This window comes from Diuraphis noxia, unplaced genomic scaffold, assembly GCF_037042655.1.
Source record: "Diuraphis noxia isolate RWA-SAM2 unplaced genomic scaffold, SU_Dnox_SAM2 contig0001, whole genome shotgun sequence".
NCBI lineage: Eukaryota > Metazoa > Arthropoda > Insecta > Hemiptera > Aphididae > Diuraphis > Diuraphis noxia.
The window spans coordinates 1515708-1527634 of record NW_028301711.1 but is presented as its reverse complement, the minus strand read 5'-3'; the positions used below and the strand labels follow the sequence as shown (position 1 = coordinate 1527634).

Sequence of the window (11927 nt, the reverse complement as noted above, 5' to 3'; positions counted from 1 at the left end):
TATTCATCTTAACTCTTCAAGATGACCTTTCTAAATTTGCATGGGCAGTCCCCATGATAAATCATGAAGCAAACACGGTAGCATACCATTTTGTAACCCAATTTGTGTGCTTACATGGACTTCCGAAAAGTCTTGTCACAGACTGTGGAACGGAATTTCTGAGCCACGTATTCAGAGAAGTATGTCAACTCCTAAAGATCAAACAAACTTCAACCACACCATATCATCCTCAAAGCAATGGCTCTCTAGAGCGTAGCCACAGAACATTAGGGGATTACCTACGAAGTTTTGTTGACAAAGATCCTCAAAATTGGGACACTTATGTTCCATTCGCGATGTTCTGTCATAATTCGACCGTACATACAGCAACCAAATTTCAACCATATCAATTAGTTTATGGTAATGAAATAACAGTTCCTCATTCATTCACTCGAGACCCAGAACCTCAATACAACTATGAAGATTATCACTTTGAGATGAAGAAACAAATGCAGGAAGCTCATAAATTAGCGAGAGCAGAGCTATTGGAAAGCAAACACAAATCTAAAGAGCGTTATGATAAATCAATAGCACCTTTAAATCTTGCTGAAGGGGATAGAGTCCTAATACAAGACAAGGTCCGTAAGGGAAAACTAGCTCCAAAATGGTTAGGTCCTTACCCCATAGTAGATATCCAACCAGATTCACCAAATGTTACGATACTTAAGAGAAACAAACCTGTAAAGGTACACCGGAACCTTTTAAAACAATTTCATGAAAGAACATAACTATGTTTCAGACTCAGCCTAATTTCAATAAGCACCACAGAACCTTCTATCAATGATTTAGACCATAAAAATCATTACCAAGTATTCAATCTAACGTCATTCAAGAACCAACAAGGGATCTATTATGAGTCAAATGGAGTAGCCAGATTGTCACATGTTAATTGGGAATTGGTAATCTCCTTGGATGTACAATTATTAATTTCAAAATACCATGTCATCATGGCTCACTATGAAGCAACTACGACCATTTGTAAAAATATGAACAACAGATTTGGTAGTGTGGAAATTGAGGAGATTTGCTCTCTGTTTATACAACAATTTTCTAGAGCGACTTTGCCATATTTAAACGAGATCGAAGCTAATCACAGAAGTCTCATGTTAGCAATTGGTAATGATGGTAATAAAGTTCGACGGGGATTGGGGCAAACCTTCAGGCGTGTGGCCAACGTTCTGTACGGTGTATGCTCAAAGATTGATGTTGAATTCATTATAAATCAAATAACAGAACTAAACAGAAGCAAAGTACTTAAGCAAAAACAATATTCCAGAGAAAATCAGGTTCCTACAAGCAGAAGTAAATCACTCTACACAACAATTAGAACTTCAACAACAAAAGGTAGAACAAAACCTCCAGTACCTACAAGCACAAGCAAATACTACTATCCAAAACCTTAATAAATTGGCGTTCAGAACCAAAGTATTAGAACAATCATTACTATTTGAACTAGTATTAAATAAGTACGCTTATGAAACACAGAACCTTATCTCTATAATAAACACAGCCTTAGATGGAAAAATTCACACTAGTGTCTTTACCCCACAGCATATTATTAAAGAACTTCTTGAAATTAAGGCAGACTTGCCGATTGGAAATACTTTTCCATTGGAAGTAAATACAGAATCTCTTAATGATATTCTCCGAATCTCTGAAAAAACTATATTCTTTAAAGACAACTATCTTATCTATGTAATAGAAATTCCACTAATTTCCAGTGAAGAATACAATATATACCACCCGATACCTTTACCTATAATCCACAGTGAACAAAATATTTTCTTAGTTGACCCTGAAATAGATTATTTAGGTGTAAGCAGTGACAATGAGAATTTTATTGTTTTAGATAACGTAAAATGGGGAGAATGTATAACATTAAATCCCTATAGAGTTTGTAGAGGTAATCAACATATCCAACATTGTGCAGAATCGGATGTATGTGTAGTTTCATTACTAGTGAATAACCAATTTAATCCAGACAATTGCAAGTTCAAATTCATTTCCTTAAAAACCCCTATATGGCATCAGTTGGTGCAAACTAATTCATGGATCTATTACACCCAACTGGAAGTAGGTACCGTCACTTGCACAAATCCAATAAGAAATTCCAAGATAGAAATTGAGGGCGTGGGCAGAATAACTATACCCCCATCTTGTAAAATCAATCTCAGAAACTCTATATTATTTTCTAATAACAAACCTAGTAGGGAAGTTCATTCAAACATTATACCAGTAAATTCTAGGAATGAACTGTTACACACATTGACAGATAGAGTCAAAACAATTATTCCTCAAAACCTTACAAATAAAATCCTAATTCAAAATTTGAACCAACTAACTAATAAAGCAGTTGAGTTAAATAAACTTTCACATACATTGGCTGAACCTTCATTAATTTTTAATATTAACATTCATGTTATTTTCATTTATATTATTGTAATACTAACAATATTAACAACTAGTATATTAGGTCTTAGATTAAGAAAAAATGTCACAAAACTATACAACCCTGAAATACCAGAAGTAGAATAATCTAATGGTATTCAGAATATCCAAGTATAAATTATTTTCTTTTATTATTTTTTTTATTATTTTTATTATTTTATTGTCAAACTGAGCTGACCCCCAAATAACAGAAAATTCGAAACTTTACAGAAACTTTTAATTTGAGTGAAACACTGTGGTCATTGGACCCCCGTGTCTCATTTAGTCTGGGGGGTGTTAAGAACCCCTGAATGGTACATATTTTAGTTTTATATATCTATATATGTTATTAACATATATTAACACATATTTTATTACAACGATAATGCAGAGTGTGTGTCGTACGACGTTGCTACCGTGGGAACCGCTGAATAAGGGTTTTCTTTATGTGAGACGGACCACCGTCACGACAACACACAGGGGAGTCAGACAGTCGTAGAATAACCAGTGTCCGATTAACAATTTGTAGCTATACTTAAGATTTTTACTACCAATTTTAATAAAAATACATTCATTATTTTAATCTTCAATTGGTGCGTACATTTTATTTTGTGTTGTGTGTAAAATCCATAACAATATTTGTATGTTCACAGCCAGCTTTTCCACGGTAAAAATTGTTTTTCAAGGGGAAAATTCTCCCTTGGAGCACACTGATTTACCGCGTAACACAATACGGTACGTACATTACACTGCCCCCCCCCCACCCCCATTGAGCTTTTTAAAAAAAAAACTATACCATGTTTTAGCACGCCATTAGCATGGATTTGCACGACTATTTTTAGAATTCGCACGAACGTTTTTTACGAGTTATTTAAAAAAAACCATGGGTGGGGCCGGCGTAACGTTACTCCAGCCCCACCCCGTGGAAATAATCACTTTTTTAGCATTTTTTTTTTTTTTACCATGTTTTAGCACGCCATTAGCATGGATTTGCACGACGGTTGCCGGTGTCGAATTTTCCCGATTTCCCCGGAAAAACGCATTTCTCACATTAACGCATTTACACCCGTAAAAAAAATATATATACATATATTTAAATATTTACCAAATATTTAAACGCCTTAAATATGCATTCGAATGCTATTTTTTTTTATAGCGTATATCTAATTTTTCAGCAAAAATGTACATTGTTAACAGGGGGATGATCTGGACATAATTAAATCAAGTAAATTTTCTTTAACTGAAGTATATGGAGAAGTTAATTAGGTACGAATTGGTTTTAGATAAAAACGTTTTACGTAATTTTAAATTGTATTTGATTAATTTTCGCCAATACCAATGTTAGAGGTAAGTTTTAATTATTACACATATTATAGTCAATAGGTACTTACTTTGGTTTATTTTACCTTATCGTTGTAAGTAAAACACTAAAACATATTAATCTTTTTTTTAAATATATTACCTTTATGTGCATCAAAGTACATGGTTAGCATTAGCATGTGTATTTTAAATCGTACACTATAGGCAAATACTCACATTTCATTTTGAACTATTATGTATGTATATTATAATATTAAATAAGCATGGTAATTTTAAAAATAGGTAACGATAGAAATGGTTTTAAATAATCGAAATCTTTATTTTAACTTTTATGTTATAGAACCATGAAGTCATGCAATGACGGAAAACAAATCTTACACGTTTAATCATAGGGATTTAAATATACTTAATTTACTATATCATTAATATTTTATTAGTATGTACCTATGTCATATTATTTAGAATAACAGCGTCTATAATATTTTTTGATTCTATATTATTTACAAACATGTGAAAGATATAGATGACATTATTTATTTTTATACCATTACTGTAAAGATTATAATTGTTATGTAGTGTGGATGTTCTATTAATAACCCTTGGTTTATTATTTTTCCACAATACAGTTTATTTTATAAGCTATAAATATTATGTGATTCTAATTTTCATTCAACATTTTAATGATAAACCTTTATCATACTTCATTCATAGTTTTATGGTCGATGTGATAGCTACGTTATATCATATTAATTTTTGTTCTTAATAATTTTTATTTACAACGAATTTTCAATGGGTGGGCGAAAAGCTGCAGTAGATCCAACGATCGTTATTGATGCCGTTCTATTATTTAAGGATCAAGTTGTAATAACTAACGATAATAAGGAGAAGAGTAAGTACAAATTAATACATTATTAACAACATTATTCATATATTATTTATAATCAGAGTTGAGCAGTATCAAAGATACAATTGTATCTTGTATCTTGGATCATGATACAAAATTTTGTAGTATCAAGTATGATATATCATGATAGATTTTATATTTTTTTTGTGTATCTTTTAAAAAAAAAAAAATTGTGGTATATGTATAGTACCAAGATATTTCAATTTTCAATACTTATTAGATAATTTCGTCATGGATTGTATTTTTACGAAAAATTGTCCAGGTGCAATCGATAAGTATGATGAATCTTTGATACATGTATTTTGTATTTTGAATTTTGATACACTAAATACACGTATCATGGTGTTTTTTTTTTTTTGAGTATCTTGCCCAACCCTGTTTATAATTCAAAAATGTTATATATGCAATATATGCATATGTCAAAATATAGGTATAGATAATAGTTAATAGATAATAGTTCTTAAAAGAAACAAAGTGTAAAGTGTAATGAACAAACAAAGTGTAATGGCAAATTTAAATTATTTTTAATATTACATTTTTATTATATGTTACTAGAACTGAAAGCAATGCAACTAATATTATAAAATGTTTTTAGACCAACGAGATTGTGGTAATAATACTATTGATTTTTATATGCCTGTGTTAAAAATCATTAATGGTGATTGAGATAGGTCAAATTCACGGGAATTTATCATGGGAAGTTTTGAACATTACTAGCCGGGTATTAAACGACGAATTAAACATACATTTTGATATTTTGAATCATGTAGAGTTGGTATTTTTAACGAGCAACGAAGTGCACGGGGATCAGCTTGTGGTATATATTTTATATCATACTATAATATTTTAATTAATTTCTGAGTCAATGCCACCTCACCGTAAAACAGTATGTATGTATCCATGGCGTAGATAAGTAATACCTACCTTAAAATGTATCTAAATATTTTTCAAATGCCATTTCTCATTAGCAGTGGCGGCTCGTGGTAGTTTCATATGGTAGTGCGATAAATTTTTTTTTGAAGTGGTAGTAGCCCCATCCACACCAATTTTAATTTAATCAATTCTTGAATGGAATTCATGATTGTAGACAATAAGTGGAACCAAAATTAGAAATAAATATAAATTACCTGTAACAGCTGTAATACGTCACGTACCAACAAGCAACAACAACACACTTTGAAAGCCAAATTGTAAATAAAATAAAGATCTTAATTAATAATAATCAATATTATGTGAATAATATCCCTAATATCACTGATATGGATAACAAGTAGGTACCTACTTCACAATCTTTGCTATTGGTCGGTGTCTCTTTAGCTATAATTAGACGTAAATATCGAACTCTACGCGCTGTAAATACAAAATCGCAGGTCGCCGCCGTAAATGTACGACGAGAATTATCGCACAGTAATATAGTATAGTCTCTCCGCGCTGTCGCGACCCGCGGACCGCAGTCCCCGTCGCTTATGCCTATAGATACAATAGCGTACGCCGTACAGGCCACCGCCGGAAATGTGCTACGAGAATTACCGCACCAAAATAATATTATAGTCCCGCCGCTGCCGTGTGCCGCCGCCGTTGCGACACATCTCAATATATTCATAATTTGATAAGCCCGTATAACACACATATATTGTGTGCGCCTCGGGCCGCCGCACCATGCAGTATTTATACAGTATACACTAGAAAGCACTAGTCTCATATTACACTGTTACAGACGTTGGTCGCTTGGCTTTCGTTTAATTCTTATTGCAATGGAATAATTGCCGGGTTAAGATGATATTTTTCTTCAAATATTATTATTTTACAATACAATTTGGGATCATTTAAATTATTTCGTGAGAAATATAGACCATCATGATTCCTATTTAATTACTAAGAGAAGTATAATAATTGCGAATATAATTTTATTTTAAAATGTACATAGGGAGTGCGGTCGCACCATCGCACCTTAGCACGAGCCGCCACTGCTCATTAGCTATGGATAGTAAAATGCATAACAGCTATACGTAAAAATGCATGATGACCACACGAGTTATATTTTTAATTAAAACACAATAACTAACACCATTATTCTTTTTTTGAATATGTAATATTATCAAAATATTCTAACTTACATTTTTTTGAATTAAAATATTAAATGTCTTATAAGGAATCTTTGAACCTGATTTTCAAGATTTTTAATAGAGCGAAATATTATTTATGCTAATAATTGATGATAAGGTCTTCCGTAAGTTGACAGTTCAATAAGAGTCAAACTATTTTCAAATTGTATTATTACAGAAATAATATATTACAACATTGAACATTTATATTAAATCATTAGTATCTACAGTTACTTGTTTTAGAATTAACAAACAAACAAAATAAATTTGAACAAAAACTATTGAATAAAAATTTCCGTTTTAAATTTTTTTTTTTGTGTCTGTCACCACATTTTGGGCAAGTAAAAATGTTTCGATTTTCTACATCAGCATCTTTCCTAGTAGGGAAGTAAATTTTTTTGGTGCTTTGGGGTTTTTTTTCATTAGTTGTTAACTAAAAAAAAATTAAGGGTTCATTCATAGTATAATTTGAATAAGTACCTGAAGTAAAAATTTTGACAGAATGCGTAAAAATTCCCGTATTTTATAGTTTTCGACCAAATCGATTTTTTTATATTATGGTTGTAACTCAAAAACTAATCACAGTAAATACTTGAAATGTTCACCAAATGTTTATATTAGCGTTATCTATGTAGTTACCTTTTCAAAATATTTCGAATTTTTTTTTGAGCTATTAATTGACCACTGAAATTTTCAACTTTTCTGAAAATTTTTTTTTTGAAATACTGATTTAAAAATTTTGGATGGCCAAACAAATTTAAAAATTTAATACAAAGTTTCTTATAAGTTATTCTTATAATAATTAAAAAATTATATGAATACATAGGCACGATTTTTTTTTATTAACATTTGAAGTTCTAATATTGACAAAAATTCGTCAAAATCATCTCCGCTCAGAATCGTTTTTCGTATGCATGACACCTATCATTACATTCAAATTAAACACTTCTATAATATACCTATAATAGTGATCCATACGGCACCTAATGTACATCAGAGCGGTACCCATTTACCCGTTTTTATTTGTTTTGTTTTGTCCGACGCTTTTAAAAACTTTCAGTTTTGATATTCTAAATTACTAACTAGATTCACTTTCCTACCACAAAAAAAAAACTCATCAATGTACCTAACTCGGACCAAAACCAATAATGAATGATCATACTGATAATATTTAATTTAATTTTGTTAAACAGTTTTAACTGTCTGGTAATGAGTTTATGAACGTTTACAAACATTTTTATGAAAATAAATATACCTATAATTCAATGTATGAGTTTAATCATATGTTTTCTGTAAAAGAAAACACTTAACTAAGTTGATTAAAATATACGATTCATGTAAATCAGTTAGATTTTCGTAATATAACTTAACCAATAATCTAGCTATGTGTAGTATATGTTATAAATTCATCATGAATGTTATAGTTTTTTATTTTATATATAGTATTACAATTCGTTCTTTGATAATTATTAGGAGGAGGAGTTGCTGTAGCCACAGACAATGTCTGGCGTGACCTTAGCACATATCTTAATAATCGCATGTCGGGTAGAGCGATACATACATTTATACATAAAGATCGATACAATATCAAAGAAAAACTAGGTTTTCCGACTCTAAATTCAATTTCAGTTCCACAGAAGCTTATTAATGAGAATCAGCCATCAAATGAAACTAGTGATGGTACGTATATTTAAAATTATATTTAAAAATACTATACTTTAAGTTTATGGCCTAAATATATAAAAATTGTATTATGATTTTTGTAAATTCATTTTTTTTTAAACCTAAAAGATACTTCCATACAAATTATACAATTATTTATACTTTTCACCTTTATCATTCGTGATTTTTGATGTTCATTGATTTACTAAAATATTATGTAATAGTATAATTATATACCTACTATGTATAATATAGTTATATTAAAACTATAATAACACAAGGTTGTTATTTGTAAATTCATTATCTACTATAATAATAATCTAGTGTATTAAATATAATAATAATTTACTATATTATAATGTTAATATACTACACGTAAACGAATATTAAAATGTATGTCTATTGTCTATGTAATATTTTTTTAAAGACTCTTTTAGTGACTATAGCAGTGATGAGAAAAAATGTATGCCGACAAAAAAATTTGTCATAACATTTTCTGCTGATGAATGGCAACAAATTAAACCGCAAGAAACGGTTTATAAATTGAATGACAAGTCACGGCCTATGCTAAACAAAAGGACATACCTGACACTTGCTAAAAATACGTGGACACCTATATTGGCTGAACACTTTTGGGTTCATAATCAGTTACCATGCTGCTTATCATTTAATAGAGCCAAAGTGAATGCGACTGGATTGTATTATGTTAGCGTTATTGGTCGTTGCACAATTTGTAATTCAATATTTAAAGGGATTATTGAAGATATGCCACCTGAAAATTCTAGGTATTAAATAATTCATAAATTATATATTTTGGTTTATTAAATGCAAATTTTTGAATAACTTTTATTTTCAGAGTTATCGTGCAGTATACGTATTCTGGTAACTTTACTGAAACCCATACATTTTCAAAAAAACGTCGCCTGATTGGTCCAGCAAAAACCAAAGCAATTGATTCAATTTTGAATGCAGGAATGTCATGCGAAACTTATAGGAAAAATGAAGCTGGTCGGTTAATGACAATAGGTAGGTTTTATTAATACCTACATTTTATTAGAATTTATAAATGATAATTTTAAAATTAATCTATATTAAATAAGTTTATGATATAACATCCATCAAACGTATATTTACAAATATTGAACAGCACTTAGTTAATTTTAGTCTAATTTTATTAAATACAAAAATTATTTAAAACAAACTAGTAGAAATAGTCTTAATAAGCGTTTAAGACGTGCAGAATATTATGTTTTAATTTCACAACGAGTTTTAAAAAGCTATTGTGGTAATCACTATACACATTTTATAATAAATTGTATTAAATTAATACTATAATTTGTCTAGAGGGGTTCCAGTAATGGACGATTAATTAAATATTTTAATCTTGATTTTATTGACTTTTATTGATATTCTTCTACTTTTAATTAAAAACTCTAATTGTCGTTGATTAAACAAACTTTGATCAAATTATAAGTATATTATAGCATTGAATTCAAAAACTAATCACTGTAAATACTTGAAATTTTCACCAAATGTTTATGTCAGTGTTATCTATATACAGTTAACTTTTCGAAATATTTCAATTTTTTTTGAGCTATTTATAGACCACTGAAATTTTCGATTTTTCTGAGAACTTTTTTTCGAAATGTCGATAAAAAAAATTTGGATGGCCAAAAAAACTTGAAAATTTAATACAAGGTTCAAAAAATCGAAAATCGTTAGTCACAATTTTTTTTTATAAGCGTTAAAAGTCAAAATGTTTACAAAATATGTCAAAATCGCCAAAATTTGCAAGTAATTTTGTAGTTGAAAAATCATAAAATTTTTTGAGTTCATATCTAAGGATAAAAAATCAAAATATAATTAACAAAGAATCAATTGAAAACAACAATACATGCTACCCTAATATTTCTAAAAATATTATTAAATAGGTGTATTTTGTTTTTGGTCCTCTCGACGTCTACTTTACAGCAGGATGACTTCCTCAATTTGTATTTATAGCTTTGTTACACCCTTAGTCCCTTGGCTCTTATTGGTTCTATGTAATATGTGTTGAAGTTAATGTTTGGCGATACACATGATATAATAAATTAAGTCGAACATAAACATTTTATATACCTAGGCATGTGCATATACGACATTAAATATAACAGGTATATATTTTTTTAAATTCGTTTTTATAATTTTAATTTCTATAATTATCTGTTATTTATGTAGATAAAATATTTTTATCTTTTATCTTTTTTTTAGATAAATTTTATTTGTTTATCTTTTATCTGTTTCTTGAATAAAATTTAAATTTGTTATCTTTATCTTTATCCAGATGATTTTTTTGTTATCTGTTCCTAACACTGCCCGTGAAGCATTTACGGCCCGCAGTATAAATATAAATTTTGAATGTGGCCCGCAAGTTGTAAAAGGTTGGGCACGCCTGACCTATAATATCACAATAACAGTTTATGTTTTATTGTATTTAAATATTAAAAAATAGCTAGCCTTAGATAAGTGATTTAGGTATAATTATTAAGTTTAATATACGTTTATATGTGTAATTCCTAATATTTTTTAGGAAATTCTGAACCTGCAATAATCCCTAGTGGAAATGCATTACGTGCTATGAAATGTCGACAATTAGCCTCTAACCGTAGACATGAAGACACATTGTCATCTTTGGCTATGATGAAAATGGAAAATGAGTATAGTAATGTAATTCATGGCATAGGGTTTGACCCTTTTTATGTGCACTATCATTGTGCCGAACAAATCCATATTTACAGGGGATACTGTAATAGTACTCAAATACCAAAGTTGGTGATTGATGCAACAGGATCGGTCGTGAAAAAATTTCGTAAATTTTGTGGACAAAAAACTCAATCATTATACTTATATGAAGCATTGGTATATGATAGTGCGAAAAACGTAAATTTTACCGTAACAAACATGGCTATTAAATTGGATAAGTTCAGACGTAAAAAAACCGAAGGAAACAGTGTGTGATAACTCGTTGGCCCTACTTTCTGCTATTGTTCAAAGTTTCACACAATTCTCTTCACTCCAAGTATACGTAAGAGTTTGTTCAGACCTGTTAACTCAAGAACTAAGTTCGAATTCACATTTAATTTCTTGGTGTTTTGTGAGAATTGATGTGGCACATTTTATAAAAATATGCACGAAATGGACTCCATTAAAAACTGTGTCTCGGAGAGTAAGAGAGATATTTTTACGAGTAATTGGACTCTTAATAAAATGTAAATCTTTAAAAGAAGCGCATTCATTACTATATTCCCTGTTTGTTGTATTAATTAATGAAACGAATGGAATGGCCATGGAAAACGGACAGGAGACTCCATGCGAAAAACATACAAAAATATTGATTGACGCCACTTCTACGGGTTTTGTTTTGTTTGAACAGCAATTTGATGAAATATTAGCAGCTGCGGAATCGGAAGATGAAGCTAACGACTTTTTGG

The 11927-nt window shown here is 29.9% G+C and overlaps 1 pseudogene; it reads left to right on the top strand.

Moving 5' to 3' along the window:
- The first annotated feature begins 828 nt into the window (after nt 1-828).
- LOC149059214 (uncharacterized) lies at nt 829-2604 on the top strand (annotated as a pseudogene).
- Nucleotides 2605-11927: the final 9323 nt, after the last annotated feature.